The following is a 22,258-nucleotide window of genomic DNA, read 5'->3' as shown; positions in this document are numbered from 1 at the left end:
CTCTTCAGTCAGGAAAGTTTGAGATGCTGAATTTGTATAAATCTGGAACAAACTATGTATTCCCACACCATTCCCCTCTTCTCCATCTATCTCTCTTCATGGCTTACATCACAACGAACCCCTTGATAAGTACTGGATTTAAAGTAAGCAATTCTTTTTCAGAAGTTACATTCATTTCAGCTAGTGGATTTCACTGGAAACATTTTGCCATGACTTGAAATGAGCACCAAGAAGGAAAATCTTTAAAAGGAAAAGTATGGTCTTGAGACTTATGTGCTTCTGTAGCTATGAGCTTGAAGGTCTTATGATAAGGTTAGTTACTGTAGATAGCTTCATGCTTTGGAGTCCTTAGCAGTTTTAAAGAAGCATGAGCGATCGGAGACTTGAAAATTGCACCAACTAGACTCTTTTGAGCTTTCACCATGAGCCTATGCCCTCTGTTGCTGTTCATTGTTTCAGTGTTTGAAATGTCTTACTTACAGCTGCACCAGAGCTCTCAGGACCCCAGTTTAAAGTACCTTACTGTTTAAAAGATATAGTTGTAGCTAGCATCACGCAGCTAGCATAGCTGTAGTCTAATGAGCTTTATGTCTTCCGCCTTGTTATATGTTGTGAGTCTTAGTTTCTTCTTCCAAAGGAAGAATGGAAAGATGTAATGATCCTGAGTTTCCAGAAGGGCATAGCTCTAGAGCAGTATATTTCCTTCTGAATATTACTCTGTGATTATAGATAAATTCCCCATATCTGTGTTTACCTTTTTATATCTATAAGTAGGGAGTATGTTTTATTCCCCCAAATGAGAGAAGAATAAACAATAATGCAAGGTAAAGACAATAGGGCTACACTCTAGGTGCTCCTTAAGTTACCATTGTTGGTACATTTATACACACTTAGCAAGAGAACATGGCAGACACACGGTGACTAAGTCTTAAAACAAGTTGCAATCTCTATAATACACGTACACCTTGCCCCCGAACACCGGCCCAGCATCAGTTTTAGTCTCATGCATTTTGCAGGATCAGAAGCAATTTAACTCCCAGACTTGGGAATCCTTTCCTAAGCCACAGTTTCAGACCAAAGTGTTGGTGAAGGCTATAATCACAGAAGTGTTGCAGGTAGGGAATCTGGAGGGTCTGAGGTCCGTTCAGCAGGCAGAGTGGCATCCAACCTCATGGTAATGCTCAGCTCACTTTCTGTGATAACGTCAAGCTCAAAGGCTCTGGACTGCTGCGTTAGAGGTTGAAAGATGTTTGAGCAAAATCAAGGTAATTGGGGGATAGGATGGTTGTAAAGTAATTGTTTCAAGTTGTATTAGAGACCTCTGGGTTCTCAGGTGCTCTAAAATCCAACCTCCACTCTCCACTCACAGTCAAGTTAGGTTAAGTATGCCTCTGAGGACCACAAGTCACAGCACGCCTTCCTCCTTTACGTAACCCTGCTGTGTATCTGTTAAGAATGTAAACTGAGTTTTGAGAAGTTAAAATTCTTTTCTTTTAACTCAAAAAGTAAAACATGGTTTTCTGTGTATGGGTGTTTTGCCTACATGTACGTCTATACACCACTTGCATACAGTGCCCATGGAGGGAAGAAGAGGGTGTTGCAACCGCTGGAATGGGACTTATGGAATTCTGAGCTAACATGTGGGTGCTGGGAATTGTACTCAGGTTGGTCTTCTGCACCTGCTATCAAAGCGTCTAACTGTTGAACCACTTTTATAGCTTCTCTTTGTTTTAGTTTTCAGACAATGTAGCCCAGGCTACGCTTGAACTCACTGTGGAGCCAGAGTTGATTTTAAGACTTCTGATCTTCCCTGTGCCTCCCAATTGCTGAGGTTACATGTTATCGCCACCATATTCAGTTTATGCCATACTGGTGATCAAATTAAGGGCCTTGGGCATGTTAGGCAAGCACTTAACCGACTGAATTTTGTCTTCAGCCCTGACCCTCTTGATGAGATGTCAAGGAATTGCCCTGACTCTATAAGGTGTTAGCCCACTACAGAGTGGTTCTTGGTATAGTGAGATCCTTTGTGTTTCATTTGGTTCACTGATAGAAGGCCTGATTTGTATATGTTTTTCTATGATATATATCTCGTATCACCTTGATGGGCCTGTGCAAAAAGTCTACTACAAAGGAGAACCTGGGTCAACTCTGTTCAGATGCTCTTAGTAGAGTCAAATGTATTAAGTTACGTTGTCCAGGATGAACCTGTTAACAGCCAAGCAGGATTGGGCCTATTCTATATGATGTGAAATCATACTAGGTTCTGCAAGCCCGCCAGCCTGCGTGTTCCTGAGAAGCAGTGAGTTCTTTCGAATAAGAGTATCTTCCTTTGATTGGTAGATAATTTTTGCTTTCTTCCAGAATTTTTCTTTTACTGAAAATAGATATTTTTTCCATATAATACAATCTAATCACATTTTCCCATCATGTTTCTTCTCTAAGTTGTTCTTCAACTTTCCTGTTCTTTAGTTATTAGGTAATTCTTTTCTTCTTTCTATAATTTTTGATAGTTCTAGATTCCACTATGGAGAAAATGAAAATAAATGAATGAAGACATTTTTGAACATTTGATCACTGACTGAGATGTGAGAATCTCCTCTTTTCTGTATACACCAAAACCAAAAAAAAAAAAAAAAAGAAAGAAAAAAGAAAAAGAAAAAGAAGAAGAAAAAGTTTATATTTGAAATTTATTTTCTTAGTACTTTTCAAGCTGGATATAGCCACCAGCCATTTGACACATGAACACATTTAGAGAATTGGATAATTCTCTGTGGCTCACCTATGTACTTTGCAACAGCAGCTACCATCCATTAAGCACCTGTTATTACGGCTGTCCAAGCAGATTTAATTTCCTAGTAAAATAGCAGGCTTATGGTAGTGTTAGAACTTAAAATATGGCTGTTGAACAGGTCCCTCCCCACCCAAATGAAACAACTTTGTTCTACTTCCCCTTGTTTTTAGAGTGTTTCAGATACATTTTAAATGTTATGTGAATTATGTATGATGAAAATATAATGCTTGATATTAACAAGTTAAGAAATCTTATTGGGCCTCAGATATTACAGAATAACAGTTATTTTATTTACCTATGCTATCATATTTGAAACATGTTCTCTCAGCCATTACCAGCTTTAATATTATAGTTCACTGCACTGCAGCGTAGGCTATACATAAATAGTTTTTTCTAACTTTCTTAATTGTGAATCTTTTGATTCAGTTACATACACATCTATGTAACTGTATCTACACACTCACATACATGCACACATTCAGACAAATGAAATTTGACTGAGTCTGCTAATCATTACAAATCCCAACTCAGTGCTCAGAAATTCTGTATAAAACATTTGCAGAATGTTTGAAGAGCACTTCTTCACCATGGAGGAGTTTTAGTGAAACTGTCTTCTATATAATAACTGCCTCTAACAAGAGCTTAGGACACAGCGTTGTGTTCCCATGCAAGACTCGGCTATTCTGTTTTTTGCTATTCCTTGGGTCACCATGGTAGACTGCTTTCCAGTTTTCAAAGTGTTCTCATGTTGTGGTCTCAACTGAAGGAAGGGTTTGGACTTGGCCATCTCCTTGGTGTCCTTAGTATCTATGTTGATAATAATTATCCAATGAATTTTATAAGTGTTAAATATTTTGGCACTAAATCTAAAGGGCTAAGTTTTGAAAACAAGTATGTCAAATCAAACAACCTTCATTTGAAGACAGGCCTATCTCTGCAGGGGAATTTGTTGCCCCATTTTTATCCAGGCTAATTATTGGTTTTCAGATCACTATGTGGAATAACACGCTCTGCTCTTACAGCTAAGTTGAGTGTATAGTAAGCAGAAGTGGAGACTTTGAAATATTATGCAGGAAACATGGAAGAAAGAAGTGAAGACCTTTTATAAAGTGTTTTGTTAACTTTGCATTAGTTTAAGATGTCTTGGCATATGGAATATGCCCCATCAACAGTGGCTTGTTTTGACAGGAAAATGGGCAGCCGTTTAAAGTGATTTAAGGGAAAGGGGACTGGAAGGAACAGTTCTTACATGTGTCAGGCCAGGGGAATTGGGATATTGAATTAGATATGACTTGAGATTCTTGACCTCAAGAAGGTTAACTCTTTTGTGTCATGAAGACACGAAAGCATAGGAGCATGCCATTTCAAACAGTGAGTAACAGGTACTGGCAGAGGTCATTGCAAAATATTTTTGCTGTTGGAACAAAGTGAGTCCTGTCTGCACCACACCCTTTTACTGTTGGAGACTGAAAGAACCTGAGAAAGCAGACGACGCCTGAATTAGCACATCATTTCTTATGCTCACACTTAACTGGGTTCTTTAGTGGAGTCATGTTCCCTGACAGTGGCTCAGACTATGACTTTAAAATCTACTGAATGCTTGACACTGCCACTTTCACCTTTCATTCCGTCTACTCGAGGGTCATGTTCTCTATAATATTTGTGCACATTAGTGGCTTATTAAGTTTGTTTGAACGAGAGTGGTCACTTATCTGAGACGTTTTTCAGAATTGTTGTCTTAAAGTGGGCTTACAGCTTTTTTCTCTTAAGATATTTACTTCAGGAAAGGGATAGATCAAGACTTTCAAGCCCCTGTGAACACTTTATTTCTTTTTCTATGATCTAGAGATCAACTTTCCAGAAACACATGGAGACCCCATTGATTTAGAGTAAAATTTACATGTAGTGGATCCATGGGAGACCTTTTCTATAGGTCATTATACTTTAAAATAGCATGGCAAAGTTCAAATATACGACTTTCAGACTTCAAATTATTATTCCACTATTTGGCCTAATGGTTCTGACTTTGCAATACCCTTTCTCTTCTTTTGATTTCCCATTCCTAGATCAAGAAGTGCCATCTTTTCCACTTTGTAAAGTAATGATCTTTTTCTTTTTGAATAACTATGACTTGCTCACCACACATCCAAAGTTTGGTGGCAGCCTCCGTATGTCCTCAGACTGAAATTTACTGCAGGCCAGTACTCAGTATAGTGTCTTCATCTATTTTGATTTCTTCTGTTTGACCTCTTGCTATCTAAGAGCACCATTTTCAGATTTAAAGTCTAAAACTTTCACTATGAATTTCAAGGCCTTACATGGTTAGGCCTCTGTTGCTCATCAAGCTTTATCAGTGGTTCCACATGCAGGGAGAAATCTTAAAGAAATCAAGATAATCTCCCATAGGTGTGTACAGGTGACCCTTTTCCACCTGCTTCTAGACTCTGTGATCTCAGAAGAGATCTAAGAAAAGGCCTAATTTTGGAAGGAAGAGATAAGGAATTTAAGAAGCCTGGATAGTTTGAAGTGTTTGATTATCATTTTCCTCAACTGTAATTTTTGTAGCTTGCAGTTTCCTGATTCACTATTTAGCCTTTGTTCCCATATTATATTCAAATTTAACTTTTAATTAGTTTGCCAGTCTTGCATAAAATTACTCTCCCCAGAAGAATGATGGATTTTCTTGTTTATGTCCTCAGTTTAATGCAGACTGAATATTTACAGTATGATGGGGGATTCCAAAAGATTTCTCTCCAGTGCATAGGGGAAGCTCGAAAAAAAGTGATCCAAAGTCCTTGTTGAGAAACTTGTTTTCCCCTGCAACATAATGTGTTATTAATAGTTCTATTTATTGAGGGTCAGGGACATTATGGGAATATGCACCATTAGCTTCATTGCTCACAGTGAGCTTCTTTGGACACTTATTAAATAGAGACAAGAAAATGATACTTATTTAGGCTATAAAAATGTGAGGCATGTAAAACGTTTTGGACAGGCATAAATGAGATCTCCTGAGTTATGATTTTTTGACCACTACTTTTATTCTCTAACCGGTCTATTCTAATGCTTAGTAATATACGATAAGATAAAGTGATAGTTTTGCAACTTGTTTAAAGTTCATCTACCAGGAAAGCTAAATTTCTTTCATGAATCACCAATGAAAGCTTATGACTAGCTGAGCTTAATAATATATGACTTTTAGGCCAGAAAACTGTAGTGACTGAGGGGCAAACATATATCATTTGAGAAAGAAAGCTGAGAATAGCTGTGTGGTTTTCAAATAATAATTAACTCTTATAGTGATAGGAGGGTCTCTCTCTGTGTCTTTGTATGTATATATCTGTGTTTTGATGTAAAGAAAATAAGGTAGCCTCTAGAGGCTTATGCAGAAAACCTCAGACTCTTAGTGCATCATCACATTCTTAGTATCTAAATAATTTCTTATGCTCTTAGGCCAAAGGACGTACTTAAAAATTCTGTTCTTTAAGAGGTTAAGACCAGGTGACTTAAGAAGCGTATGTTTTGGAGTAACTCGGTTTGTAGAGTGCTTGCCTAGCATACATAAAGTTGTAAATTTCCTCTTCAGCACTATATGAAACCAGGCACGGTGACCTTTGTCAATAATCCCAGCACTGTGAAGGCAGAAGAATCAAAACTCATCAAAGGTCATCCTGGGCTTTGTAGCAAGCTCAAGGCCAGCCTGGGTTACATATGGTTTTGCTACACACACACACACACACACACACACACACACACACACACACAAAGTATCATCTAGCAAATAATTATTCATTCGAAAAACATAGTACAACTTAAAAAAATTTTGTAACTACAGTTTATAAATATATGTGCATTGGTTAAGGAATGACCTCTTAACTCTTTGAGACAAAATTACTCCACTACCCTCATATTCTGTTTGCATTAATTTGTCACTCAGCTCTTGTTTTCTATGACAGAAATTTCTAAAATTAAACAACCCCAATTGGTCTGATATATCTAATTGACCAAAACCTCTACTGTGTTTGATGAGATTTTAGAATATCACATATATTTTCTGGCGGCATTTTAGAGCATTTCTGGCATATGTTTTTGGGAAATTAGTATGTAAGGTAATATAGAAATCCTCCAAGAATCAAGATTGGAAATAAGAGGGTATTTTCTGTATGTTATGTGCTAAGTGTCTTTACAGGTTACATAGGATTACTATTTCAAATGCTAAATAATACAAAGATTGCTATTCATCAGATGTATTGAGCTAATTATTAAGCGAGCATTTTTTACGATGATTGTTATTTTTAAAGCAACAATGCTGTCAATTAAAATTGTTGCTGTTTGATAATTTTAATGAAAGGAATCATAATATTTTAAAATTGAGGCCAGTAAAGGCAATGTATACCTGTGATTCCAACATTTGGGATGTAAAGCAGGAGAATCACATATTCAAAATTAACTTGACTTACATAATACCTTTTTAAGTGGAATCATATTTTCTCGTACATTTTAGCTTAGTTAAACATATCACAGATAGCTTGTTTATTTTTGATGGCTAAATCCAAGAAATGATAAGTATCGTGAGTATTAAATAAGAGGCATGTATGGTGTATTTAAAATGATGGAAAGAGCCTGTATAGTTCTGAAATACAGGCAGGCTGAGATCTTTATGAACTGTTTAGAAAAGATTGCAAGTAAATGCATAAGATCTCTGATTCTTCTGTATTCAGTCCATTTCTTTCCTTCCCTCTCACAAACGTGAATCAAAATAGTCACTTCTTTATGTGAAGTCCCCGAATTGCTACTCTCATTTGTGATGGAAGTCTACTAGGAGAACACACTGAGAACTTTTTAGAATCCACCTGCTGTGTAGACATGAGTACTGTGATTGAGTCACTGAAGTGGTGGCTTGTGGGATCTGTAGTGTTACTAGAGACACTGCAGAGGGTGACAGAACGTGAACAGATACTACAAGTAGGTGCTAAGTTAATTAACCGACAGGGTGATGTAGTGAGTCATTGCTGTGGGAACTTGGGAAACAAGTAAATAAGTTCAAAGCAAAATAGCCACATTCTAGACATAGTCGGGGTTAAAAAGAAGGGATACTTATTAAAATGGTCATGAATAAAAAATAGTTTAGATTAGTGTTTTTCTCTTATATGAGCATTTGAATGAAGTAGTGTCAGCATGTTAGAGGTTTAATGTTGATTAGTTTAAAAGTGTTCACAAGGGAAAAATGGATGGCTATGATTTATTAGTAATATGAGTTCTGTATGTTCAGAAATTTAAGATATTACAATATGTAAATGTTTATGATGTAGCTTTCTCGTGGCTAATTTAAATTGTTTAAAATGGTATGGGTTACACCACGTATTAGCAGTTCAACTTCTAGTGATCTACCTCAGCTCCAGACTCTAGGTACTATAGGCAAGTGTTGATACTGAGACACAGGGCCAGGAAAGGTGAATGGGGTAGTAATATGCAGAAAAGAGAACAACTTAACTGCAAAGTCCTGACCTCCTGTAGAATTCTGGCTGTATACTCTACTCTCTATGTAACGTATGTGTTAATATAAATCCAATATCACCTGTAACATGTCAGAATCTTGACATTTTTCTTGCCACTGTGTGTCACACACCAAACCTAATGAAATCATCTCGGTCTTAGCTACTAGTAAAGTCCTCTTGAGGTCATGCTTGAATAATCCATTTCCGTATAGTTCCTCTGCTGTCGCTGTCTCCCGTTGCTTCTAGGAAACAATCTTCCCAACTACAACTTGAATTAAATAATAATTGCTTGCCAATTATGGCAATACCATCCTAACTGGTATCTCCAGTTCCTTCCTGACTCCCCAAAACTATTTCTCAATGCATTTGCTTTAGTAATCCATTATTTCTCAACTGGGTGCAGTCCTTCAGTGTTTTCATCTCTTGCCCAGCATTAAGGAAAATATCAATACAATGGCACCGAACTGAGAATACTCTAGACCTTCTGGTGTCTTCGTGTTTTCCCAGTCTACCCTGACCCATGTTCAGGCTTTGGTGTCTTGCCTAATCCCTCAAGTTTCTCCAAGCACTGGCAGATTGATTGGTGCCTCATTATCACTATGTCAGGGATTCCCTGTGTTTAAAACCTACACAATATTCACCTGGTTTTTTCCTTTAACTTTTTGATATTTTCTCAAGTGGTGTTGTTTCACTGGAGGGTTCCCTATCTAATCTTTTAAAGTCTGTTTCCACTCTCAGAATACATTTCTCTCTTTTCCTGCTTTATTTTTCTCCATAACAATTTAAAAGAAACAAATAAATAGTATTCTTTCCATTTTGCTTTCTTTGAAAACTTTATTGTTTATTTCTCACCATGCAAGGTAATCACCATAAAACTGAAAAAAATGATCGCATTCTTAGAGAATGATTAGCATAAGGTTCTCTGTTTGTTTGTTATTACATGATGAGGTCAGATGCTTTATTTCAGTCCAAATAGGATGGTGATGACAAATATAACAGGCAAGGCAGAAATGTTGAAGACTTGGTAAACCTGCACTTGTCTATCAGGAAGGAGCTAAAGGGTTAGGGTTGTTATGTAGTTTCTCTGTCACTGTGACAAACATCTGAGGGCAAAAGTCCTTAATGAAATAAGTTTTATTTTGATCATCTCATTTCACCCAGGAAAGAAAGATAAGGAAAAGAAAATACACACAATTATATATACTATATATAATTTTATATAATATTATGTAAATATACAATATACACATAAATAGATAATATATAATACACATATTATTATGTATATATGCATATATATTAATATAATATTACACACACACACACACATCCCCCTTTGGCACTGTTCCATTCTTGTGAACAAACACCATGACTAGGGCAACTCTTATAAAAGAAAACATTTGCTTAGTTTCAGCGGCTTTAGTCCATTATCATGGCTGAGAGCATGGTGGGAAGTAGACACAGTACTGGAGAAAGTAGCTCAGAGTTCTACATCCTGATCTCCAAGAAGAGAGATGCTCATGAGTTTTTGAAACACCAAGCCTAGTTCTAGTGATACACTGACTCCAAAAAAGCTGCACCTACTGGTCCCACTTCCTGGCAACTGAACCTTCAAATGTATGAACCTGTGGGAGCCATTCTTATTGAAAGCACCACGAGATGTATATATGGACAAGGGGCATAGGAAGGGAGAGAGGAAATAAAGGAGGGAAACAGAGAGGGGAAAGAGAGAGAGAGAGAGAGAGAGAGAGAGAGAGAGAGAGAGAGAGAGAGAGAGAGAGAGAGAGAGAGGGAGAAAGGGAGGGAGGGAGGGAGGGAGGGAGGGAGGGAGGGAGAAAAAAACACTACTCCCCACAGAAAAGGCTACCCATTTCTTGTAGCTAGGTCCTATCTCTACTTAGTGTGAAACCATCATGGATAGAGGAAAGAAGCATCTTCATAGAGCACTCCCCTTAACTAGTCCTTAAGCTTTCTGGGAGGATACATTTAATATCTAACCAGAACAGAGTTTCTCTTTTACTTCATATAAACCTTAATGAACTTTCACTGTTCAAAGCTTGTCATAGTGGTAATAGGAATTTAGTAATGGTGGGATGATGAGAAAAGATTGGTATTAAGTATAATCTATGTCTAAATGATGAAAAATAGTAATTAATATACACTTTCTGTCACTGGCATATCAGGAAGAAATAATGAAGAGGGAGAAGATTAAAATCTACCAGCAGATGATTATCGAGGCTCCTACACACAAGAAATTTATAGTCAGCTATCAAAGCATGTGTGCCTCCTAAGCCTTCAGAAAAAAGCTTACTCTATTAACAGCTCAGTCTTCTTTCACCATAGCAAGAACTATATGATATGATTTGATTTGTTTTCTCTGAGACCATCATGAAAAAGCTATATTTACTTTTGATTTTATATTGGCTTTCTGTTTTTCATACACTAGTCAAATAAATACAGAGAACATATTTATGGCTCTTTTAGAACTTATGATCAGGCAGTAACTCAAACATGAACTACCTGTAGTAAATTCATCACAGTATTTCATAAGGATGAAAATGGCTACAAAAATATAACACTCTAACCTGAAATTTATTGTAACAGATATGTATATGATCATGTTAGAATAATGTTATTTCTTTTCCTCTAATGAATACCTATTAATCATTTACTAGAAATGATAGCTGATTGTAGAGCAAGTGTGCCAGCATTTATCATATGGTTTTTAAATATTTACCGTATTGTAGAAAAATGGAAATTTAAGCTCAGTTTATTTTTATCATAGTACCTGGAGCTCTCACTTTATTTATTGAGAAATCGGTCTCAAGCTTCACAACTTAGGACTCTAACTAACTTGTTCTCGAGATTTTCAGTGCCAGGAGAGAGGTTGAGGCATGAATACATTCTGTGATAAATGGTCATGATGCAGGAGAAAGACAGTGGTGTGGTTCTGATGACAGGGTTCAGAGGGTATAAAGTGCTTGCGATATAAACAGGAGGATCCAAGTTCAGATGCATGGAGTTCATATAACAGCTGGCTAAAGCCCTTTAGGGACCTGAAGATTCCGCATGGCCGGGCCATAGAGCATTGTGAAGAAAGTGAAATGATTTTTGTAAAGGTAGGTAGAGACAAAAGATATAGAACTTTATGTATAGTGTTAATAAGCATTGCTCCTTAAATACAAGTGATTAATAAACAACTGAAAATGCAGAATAAGGGCAAGTATTATCTTTTGTAAGTAGATCCTAATAAAATTGGAGGTATACTACAGGGGCATATGTTAATACCACCTATAGAGTGTTTTTAAATGGAGATTTGTGGGCTCTACCGTAAACAAAAACAAGTCTGTAAAAATTGTAGGGCAGGAATAGGTATTCCACACAAAAATCAGACTTGTTGGTTTGGTTATTGCTATTTCATAGAAGGGTTTCTATGTGTAGCCTTGCCTGTCCTGTAACTCACTGTATATGACTCTGGCCTCACACTCACAGAGCTGTGCCTGCCTCTGCCTCCCACGTGCTATGATTTAAGGTGTGCGTCATCATCACCTGGCTTTTTTAGATTTCTTAAAAATGTTACCAGATTGAAATAATTGGAAGACCTATATTGATACAGTTCTACACAAAGATATATAGAGAGAAAGTGATGAGAGGCCGGAAGTGAGCTGCCAAGGGCCCAAGTGACTTTAGTAAGCAGCAGCAATTTTGAATGATGGGAGGTGGCAGAGATAAGAGCCTTATTCCCTCCTATGCTTCTGCCATAGACTTTATACCTGTTTAGGAGACAGGCATAAAACAGCTCAGCTGTTATTAGTGAGAACACTAGGGTACTGATTGTTATAGTTAACTTTAGCTGTGAACTTGACCATAGCCCAGTGTTACCTGGAAAGAGGGAACCCCAGTAGCTAACTGAAGAGGAGGATCTACCCTACTGTGGGCAACACTCTCTGATCTGGTGGCCAGTGGGGTCAGACTATATAAGCAGATGTAGCTGACTGAGCATTAAAGCACGCCACTCAGCAGGGTTTGTCAGTTTTCTCTGTTTCACTCACTGCCTCCAGATTTCTGCCTTTATTTTCTGCCTTGACTTCCTTGAGGCTGAACCCATAAACTAACTAAACACTCTGCTCTCCATGTCGGATTGCTTAGTGTTTTATCACAGCCACAGAAGTCAAAGAAGAATACTGACCATTAACTGAAAATATGCAATAAACATTATGGCTGTGGCATTTGTATATAACTTTATCTGTGCTTGGGACACCAAGGAAACCATTATAGGGCATTGAAAACATAGCCAAGTTTTCACTAAATCATAGAAGATAGAGCAATGAGGAGACCTTAGCTATCACCCTGATCAACATCATTAGCACCACAGAAAAATGAGATGCAGAAACAGAAATGTTTTTTTCAAGGCTACGTTGATTTTTGAAAGGTCACTGGCAATGAAGTTAAGGTCCATGTTTGCTGACTCCTAATAAATGTGCTTAAAATTTCACATCCCTGAAAGCTGGAAAAAGAGTCATGATTCGTATCCACCCTACGCTGTGTTCTGAGGCTGTAAGAAGTGAGGTGCAACCTAGGAACTAGGTCATTTTAAGTAGAATAACCACGTATGACAGGCCTTCTCATTATCAAAACTCTCCATATTAGTGGCAGAAAGTTAAGGAGCTGTCCAGTAAATGTGTGTTGACTGAGTATTACAGTGGCAGAAATAGTTGCTTTTTTTTAAAATCACACTTTGTTTTGTTTTTTAAATAAATTTTTCAGGATAGACTGTACAGGTCTATACCCATAATCAGGTACCCGCTGAGAGTCACATGATCTTCACTTTTAATAAGAACTAGCAGATAGGGTTGTCAGCTGATGGAGAAAGGATAGGATGTGAGAGCCAGAAATTTTCTGGTTTGCTTGTAACCCCTTTCTGGAATGTCAAAAATACCAACTTTCCCAGTGGGCTGGCCCAGTGACCTCCATAACAAAGGTCTTTTCTTTCTAGAAACATACTGCTTTCTCCTTGTTTCTGATTCATTCACTCACTCACACTTACACATTTTTTTCAATCTGTGTCAGGCTATAAGACCATATATTGCTTTTTGGGTAGTCTGAAGATGATCCTAGGCCATATGTTATATGTAAAATCTTCAATTTTGGGAGCCATTTACTTTGCAAACCTTTTTGACAAGCAGATAATTGAATAACCCATGACTGCCCTTCATCTGGTTAGCTCTCTAGAGTGATCATAAGACATCTTTTACAAGCCTAGAGGATCAGAGTTCTGAATGATACAGAAGGCTTTTTTCCCCCTTTGGACTGAAATGTCATGCCTCATCCTGAATGGAATCAAAGGAGATCATTATTTGTGTAAAGCATTAAAAAGATAAAAACGGGGTGATTATTTGGGCAAAAGGGAAGTTCATCCATGGGTTGTGTGTCATATGAAGAAGGTTTTACCCTTAGCTTTCATTGACTTGATGACTATGGGAAACATTTTTAAGTTTCTCTGTGTTGACTATGTAAGAAACATTGGATTGCCATGTGCTGGTCCTGACAAAGTGCTGTGCTCCAGCACACATTCCTGAGGAGAGGCTCGGATACTAAAGCAAGAGTCATCCACTTCCATCCCTTCCCAGGGCATACTTGGGAAACTCTCTTTTCTGTAGTACAGTAAGAAAATGAACCACTAAAGATTTTCTACTTCTTCTGAAAAATTACCGGCACATTATTTTGCTCTAAGTTTATTTAAAGTATACTTAGAGGTTTTGTTGGCATGAATTTTCCTAAATACGTTGCGTTTTTAGTATGTTATGTTTCCTATAATAAGATTCTGATTTGTGTAATTTTATTATTCAATTTAAATAAAGATTTGTGGCTCATGGAATAAAAACCCACCCTTCCTTACTTAGTCCCTGCTGGCAGCACTTGTCAGTGGATAGAAAGAGAGGGAATAAAACTTGGTTCACTTTTTGTCTCTACTGAAGTACCTGTAATAGTGTTTTGTCTGAAACTCTGATCTGAAACTGTTTTTTGAACTTATATCATAGTTCTTTTATGTTTTTAACATAGTAAAGAAAATGAGAGTGATGGATCCTTAGTCTATGGTAATGCATTCCATCTGCTTAAGACTGGTCTCCAGATTCTTCTAAACACTTTCCAGATGAGGAAGGCTTAATTGAGAAAGTCTAAGAAACTCGCCAATACTCATTTGGAGTATTTTCAGTGTCAAACTGATTCCAGCTGACTGCAACCAGTTTCCAAACCAATATTTATTCTTTAAGAGAAAATGGCCTTCTGCAATATTAGAGATGTTTCTCTGTCTAATAGATTGTACACACCAGAAGACATTACAGATGGTTATGAGTCACCATGTGGTTGCTGGAATTTGAACTCAGGACCTCTGGAAGAGCAGTCAGTCCTCTTAACCACTGAGCCATCTCTCCAGCCCAGATTGTAGACTCCTTAACGAAGAGACTGACTCGCTGTTGTATTGTAAGGACATAGACACAGACTGCCCAGTGAGTATCTGTGAAGTTTGATTGAGTTGGCTGCTTCTGGAACATAAACCAGCAGTCAAGAAAGCCCAAGAGTGTGGTGTAGAAGCTGGAAGTACTTGAGGTTAGTGAATAAACATGGCTTTGGATTCAGACAGCTGACGTTTAGATTCTGACTTTGCCATCTGTTTAACTTGATAAAGTCATTTCAAGTCTCGATTTTCTCATTTTATACTGTGCATTAGAGTTGGGAGAGTAGCCCTCTGGTAGAGAGCCTACCTAGCATTCCGGAGATACTCAGGTGTGATGTAATCTCCATGATACCGATAATGACGAGAAACTAAACAGTGAGGGTAATAATGGTTCTGTAATGGTCATTTATGTAAATCATAGTTTGAGGGGGTAAACATGCAGACTATGCTAACTTCTTCTGTTGCCTTTAATGGAGATATATTTTGGATGCCTCTTTATCATCCTACATCCTTTAATTGTTCATCTGACTTCCCTTTAAATATAAAGCGTGGAGAACAGGGATTTGCATAATATCCTTGTGGGTCAAGTGGTCAGAGACCAATACAATGACCTGTGTTGATATTATATTATATATTGCCATTATATAATGTATCAGTCATTAGATACATGTGGGTACTTTTTAATCTATTAGTCTCTTTCAATAGACGAGTTGCCTGTTTGCATTTCTGGTTTCTGGTTTTAACTGACAGGAGTTTGCTATTCCCATGATTTTTTTGCTTCTTCTTTCCTTCTGTTCATTTTGGGGATTTTTGGTTTACTGTGTTGAACATGATTGATCCCTTACCAACTGACAATCTTTTATCAATTCATGGAAGAAGTTGTATTATTTTCTTGCATGCCCACTGATAAGTCTTTTTTTCTTCTTTCACTGTGCAAATTCCCATTTTAGTATCCTTTGTGATGTTGGCCTGATTGTCATAATTGCCTTACTGTTTGCTTATTATAAGATGTTTTATATTTAAGAAACAACTTAAAATTTTTGGTCATTTTTTTCTTTGACGGTTTAAAGCATAGCATTTCATGCTTACGTAGCTTTTCTTCTTAGTAATTAAAACATTATTGTAAAGCTCTTACAAATAAAAAACAATATGCTCTGAGATTAGTCAGATCTGAAATCTGTCTTGGAGCTTCACACTAGATTTTAAGATGGTTGATTTAAGAGCTGATGATACTCTGATAATACTCCTCTATGTAATAATTTGATATTTTTAACTTGCGGCTTTTAATGTTCTCTGTATTTTTGACATTTTCACAGATATGATGTGGTGGATTCTCATTTAGTCATGAGTGTTTGGGAATTTTAAATGCCTCTTGCATTTGGATATCTCTAGCTATAGAAAAATTATATTAATTTTATAAAATACACTTTCTATTCCTTTAGGTTTTACCAAATCCATTTTCTACCTCACAGATTCTTAGAGTCTGTATCTTGAACACATCCTATAGTTCTTGTGAGTTTTGGTTTTACATTCATTAATTTCATCTTTACATAAGTCTGAATATTTTCCCAGTTTTCACCCTTATTCCTAAACTAAACCTTCTGCCTAGGTTTCTCTGTTGAACTTGCTGAATTACCCATCTGGACTCAGTTTAGATGATCCCGATCTTGTTGTCAACATCTAGAGCATCATAATCAGGAGCCAAGTGAACACTTGCTTTCTTCTCTCCATGAGGCCTTATCAGGGGATTGACTTTGGCCACATCAGTGTCATAGAGTTTCTTCAAGGCCTGTTTGATCTGGTGCTTGTTGGCCTCGACATTCACAGTGGACACAAGCGTGTTGTCGTCCTCTATATTTTTTTTTCATGGCTGACTCAGTGGTCAGTGGGAATCTGATGATAGCCTAGAGGTCAAGCTTGTTTCTCCTGAGAGCACTCTCCCAAGGATATTTTGGCTGCTTCCAGAGCCGCAGGGTCTTGAGCCTTCAGAAAGTGGATGAAGTTCTGATCTTCTCTTTGTGGCTGTGGATGCCTTTCAGCACTGACTTTTTAGCTTACAAGGCCTTTCTTTGGCTTCGGCTTCGGGAGGGGCAGGAGCTTCCTTCTTTGCTTTCCTGCCATCTTGGTTCCAAGGCTCCTGATCCTTTTTAAAAGTAGGACTCTGAGCTCTTTCTAGCATTCCAAACATCTCATTATCTTGGGTACCAAGGAGTTGGGAGCTTGTGGAAGTGTCATAGTGAATTTTTTGCTACATTCATATTTCATTTTCAGTTAAAATTGAGGTATTTCTCAGTTTGTTTCTATTTTTCCTGTTCTTTTCACTGTTTTTACTTTTATTCTATTTTTATGTTAGGTCTCTGGTGATATATCTTTAATTAGCTTTTAATGTTCTATGATGCTAATTATGTTGTAAACTAACCACAGTGGCAGATTATCAGCAATCTTAACTTTCAATAGAAGATAATTTGTTCTCTTGCTCATGTTCTGATAGAGCTCACAGACAGTGCCTCTAGGATATTGGTTAAGGAACTATATTTTGTAGTTCTTTTAGAGGTAAGGATATCAGTATTTAACCGTGAGGTGAGGAGAGAATCCGGAAGAGGGAAAGTTAGAACAATATTATGAAAGAAATTGTGCAAAAAAGTTCTGAGAAATACTAAAGAAAATATTTTTGAGTAGATATATAGAAAGGACAGTATAAAGTTTTTTTTTCTTTTATTGAATATCTTTAAATTTACATTTCAAATGTTATCCCCTTTCCTGGTTTCCGCTCCAGAAATTCCCATCTCATCCCCCACCCTCTGCTTCTAAGAGGGTGCTCCCACACCCACCCACCCACCCACTTCGTCCCACCTTCCCACTCTGGCATTCCCCTACACTGGGACATCAAGCCTTGACAGAACTTGATGCCCACCAAGGCCATCCTCTACTACATATGCAGCTGGAAAAATGGGTCCCTTCATGTGTACTCTTTGGATGGTATTTTCATCTCTGGGACACTAGGGAGTCTGTTTGGGTAATATTGTTGTTCTTCTTATGGGGTTGCACACCCTTTCAGCTCCTTCAGTTCATTCTCTAACTCCTCCATTGGGGACCCCTCCTAAATCCAATGGTTGGATGAGAGCATCCACCTTTTTATTTGTCAGGTTTGTCAGAGTCTCTCAAGAGACAGCTCTATCAGCTAGGACTTCTTGGCATCAACACTAGTGACTGGGTTTGGTGTCTGCATATGGGATGGATCCCCAGGTGGCACAGTCTATGCATGGCCTTTTCTTCATTCTCTGCTCCACACTTTGTCTTTGAATTTCCTCCTGTGAGTATTTGTTCTCCCTTCTAAGAAGACTTGAGGCTTCCACATTCTTGCCTTCCTTCTTTTTGAGCTTCCTGTGGTCTGTGAATTATATCCTGGGTATTCCAAGCTTTTGGGCTAATATCCACTTATCATTGAGTGCATACCAGATGCGTTCTTTTGTAACTGGGTTACCTCACACAGAATGATATTTTCTAGTGTCATCCATTTGTCTAAGAATTTTATGAAGTCAGTGTTTTTAATAGTTGGGTAGTACTCTATTTTGTAAATGTACCACATTTACTGTATCCATTCCTCTGCTGAAGGACATCTGGATATTTTCCAGCTTCTGGATTTTATAAATAAGGCTGCAGTGAACATAGTGGACCATGTATCCTGGTTGTATGTTGGAACATCTTTGGGGTAGATGTCCAGGAGTGGTATAGCTGGGTCCTCAGATAGTACTATGTACCATTTTCTGAGGAACTGCCAGATTGATTTTTAGACTGGTTGTACCAGCTTACAATCCTACCAATTAAGGAGGAGTGTTCCTCTTTCTCCACATCTTGACCAGTGTCTGCTGTCACCTGAGTTTTTTTTTTTTTAATCTTAGCAATTCTTACTGGTGTGAGGTGGGAATCTCAGGATTGTTTTGATTTGCATTTCTTTGTCTTATCTTTTGAAACACTCTTCATAGGTAGATAAAGGAGATATGTCGTGTCAATAATAATTAATTATAGAGTCCAGAATTCAGACAAGTTATGTCAGTTTGTCTTTGCAAGTGTGAAAATTTTGTCTGGCAAAAACCTAATTTCTTCTAGAGTTCTAAGTCTGACACTGGCTGTCAGATTACAACTTAGTCTATGGTGTTTTTTTTTATTGAAGAATTTTAATTTTTAAAAAACAAAGATAAATGTACAAATTTTAAGCATTTTGTATAAAAGTATACTAATACATTTTTTGTCATTGCTTGGCTTTTTTTAAATAAGGTTTGATAGTGTGCATTGGATGCTAACCCCAGAGGCTTGCACTCCCCCAGAAACAACTCACAGACTGTATGAAGTCCAAGAAATAAAGAAAACAAAAAATATACATATATTCACAAAACAAGAAGACTTTGACTATTTCCATGTTGCGTTTTGTTTTGCATGTACTTTACGCTTATTGCAACTAGTAGGTTTTCAATGCATACTGTCAAGCCCTTGAAAAAAATCAAGTACTGACTAAAAAACATATTCACATGGTTTTGTGTAAAATTTATTTTAATGTCTGAAAAAACAGTACTGACAAAAATGTATAATTTTAAGCAAAAAATGTTTAAAATCTGTACATTTATCTTTGTTTTGCAAAATAAAGTCGTTTAAAAAATAAAAAAAAATGAAAAAAAAAATATCTTACTAGTTACAATGAGCATAAAGTACATGGGATGTAACCTGGAATTAGACAAGGTTTTCTTGGTGTGTAAGGAGTAAACATAATGGTTTTTCCTTTTTTTTTTTTTTTTTTCTTGAACTTCACACAGTCTGTGAGTTCTTTCTGGTGTGTTCAGACCTTTCTGGGGTTAGTATCCAATTATCAGTGACTGCATATTATGTCTGTTCTTTTGTGACTGGGTTACCTCACTCAGAATGATATTCTCTAGATGCATCATTTTCTTAAGAATTTCATAAGGTCATTTTTACTGATAGCTGAGTAATATTCCATTGTGTAAATATACCACAATTTTTGTTAGCTGTTGGTTTGCTGTATATTGCTTTTATTATGTTTAGATATGGGCCTTGGATTCCTGTTATTTCCAAGACTTTTAACATGAAGGGGTGTTGAATTTTTTCAAATGCTTTCTCGACATCTAGTGAGATGACCATGTGGTTTTTTTTTCTTTGAGTTTGTTAATATGGTGGATTACATTGATGGATTTCCATATATTAAACCATCCCTTCATCCCAGTGATGAAGCCTACTTGATCATGGTGAATGATTGTTTTGATGTGTTCTTGGATTCAGTTTGCAAGGATTTTGTTGAGTATTTTTGCATCAATGTTCATAAGTGAGATTGTTCTGAAGTTCTCTTTCCTTGTAGGGTCTTTGTGTGGTTTAGGAATGAGGATTATTGTAGCCTCAAAAAATGAGTTTGGTAGTGTTCCATATATTTTGTGGAATAATTTGGAGAGTATTGGTATTACGCTGTCAATAAGTGTCTGATAAAATTATGCACTGAACCTGTGTGGACATGGGCTTTTTTTGGTTGGGAGGCTTTTGATGACTTCTTCTATTTCTTTAGGTGTTATAGGGTTATTTAGATGGTTTACTTGGTTCTGGTTTAACTTTAGGATCTTGTATCTGTCTAGGAATTCATACATTTCCTCCAGATTTTTCAGCTTTGTTGAGTATAGGCTTTTGTAGTAGGATCTGATGATTTCTTGAATTTCCTCAGTTTCAGTTGTTATTTCTCCACTTTCCTTTCTGATTTTGTTAATTTGGAAACTCTTTCTTTGCCCTCTAGTTTGTCTGGCTACAGGTTTATCAATCTTGTCAATTTTCTCAAAGAACCAACTCTTGGTTCTGTTGATTCTTTGAATGGTTCTTTCTGTTTTTATTTGGTCTATTTCTGCCCTATGTTTGATTATTTCTTGCCATCTATTCTTCTTGGGTGTATCTGCTTCCTTTTATTCTAGAGCATTCAGCTGTGTTGTCAAATTGCTGATGTATGCTCTCTCCAGTTTCTTTTTGGAAGCACTCAGTGCTATGGGTTTTCCTCTCAATACTGCTTTCATTGCATGCCATAGATTTGGGTATGTTGTGTTTTCATTTTCATTGAATTCTAGAAAACCATTAATTTCTTTCTTTATTTCTTCTTTGGCCCTGGTATTGTTTAAGAGAGCATTGTTTAGTTTCCATGTGTATAAGGGCTTTTTGTTGTCTTTGTTGTTATTAAAGACCAGCCTTAGACCATGGTGATCTGAAAGCATGCATGGGAGTATTTCAATCTTCTTATATCTATTGAGGCTCATTTTGTGATCAATTATGTGGTCAATTTTCGAAAAGGTGCTGTGAGGTACTGAGAAAAAGGTGTATTCTTTTGTTTTAGGATGATATGTTCTGTCGATTTCTATTAATTCTACTTAGTTCATAACCTCTGATAATTTTACAGTGTCCTTGTTCAGTTTTTGTTTCCTTGATCTGTCCATTGGTGAGAGTGGGGTATTGAAGTCTCCAACTATTATTGTGTGGTGTGCAATGTAGTTTTTGAGCTTTAGTAGGGTTTCTTTTATGAATATTGGTGCTTTTGTATTTGGTGCATATTGATTGAGAGTTTCTCCTGACAAATTTCCCCTGTAATGAGTAAAAAGTGTCTTCCCTTATCTTTTTTGATAACTTTTGGTAGAAAATCTACTTTATTCAATATTAGAATGGCCACTCCAGCATGCTTCTTGGGGCCATTTGCTTGGAAGGTTTTTTCCTAACCTTTTACTCTGAGATAGTGTTTGTGTTTGTCTCTGAGAGGACTTTCCTGTATGCAGCAAAATGCTGGTTTTTGTTTATGTATCCAGTCTTAGAGCCTATATATTTTTATTGGGGAATTGATTCTATTTATGTTAACAGATATCAAGCAATAGTGGTTGCTGTTTCCAGCTATTTTTGCTTTTGGAGGTTCAATTATGCCTGTAAGTCTTTCCTCTTTTGGTTTTCTTGCTTAGGAGTTTTCTTGTTTTTATTAGGATGTAGTTCCCCTCGTTGTATAGGGTTTCCCCCTTATGATTTGTTGTAGTGCTGGGTTTGTTGTCAGATATTGTGTAAATTTAGTTTTGTCTTGGAATATCTTAGTCTTTCCATGTATGATAATTGAGAGTTTTGCTGTGTATAGTAGCTTTGGCTGGCACCTTTGCTCTCTTAGGGTCTGCATGATGTCTGTCCAGTCTCTTCTAGCTTTCATAGTCTCTGTTGAAAAGTTGACTGTGATTCTGATTTGTCTTCCTTTATATGTTACATGGCCTTTTTCCCTTACTGCTTTTAATATATTTTCTCTGCTTTGGGCACTGGGCGTTTCGACTATTATGTGTCGGGAGGAATTTCTTTTCTGGTCCAACCTATTTGGAGTTCTTTAGGCTTGTTTTATGCTCATGGTCATCTCATTCTTGAGGGTAGGGAAGTTTTCTTCTACATTTTGGTTGAAGATATTTACTGTGCCTCTTAGTTGATATTCTTTGCCCTCTTCTA

General features: G+C 37.0%; 1 protein-coding gene across 1 annotated transcript in view; it reads left to right on the top strand.

The window, feature by feature from the left end:
* Positions 1 to 22,258, top strand: part of RAB38 (RAB38, member RAS oncogene family) — a gene marked incomplete at its 5' end in the record, with an annotated part of 68,707 nt that overhangs the window by 971 nt on the left and 45,478 nt on the right. The window lies entirely within an intron of this gene.

This window comes from Micromys minutus, assembly GCF_963924665.1.
Source record: "Micromys minutus genome assembly, chromosome: 2".
NCBI classification, from domain to species: Eukaryota; Metazoa; Chordata; class Mammalia; order Rodentia; family Muridae; genus Micromys; species Micromys minutus.
The sequence above is the reverse complement of the archived record's forward strand: the minus strand, read 5'-3'. Positions and strand labels throughout refer to the sequence as shown.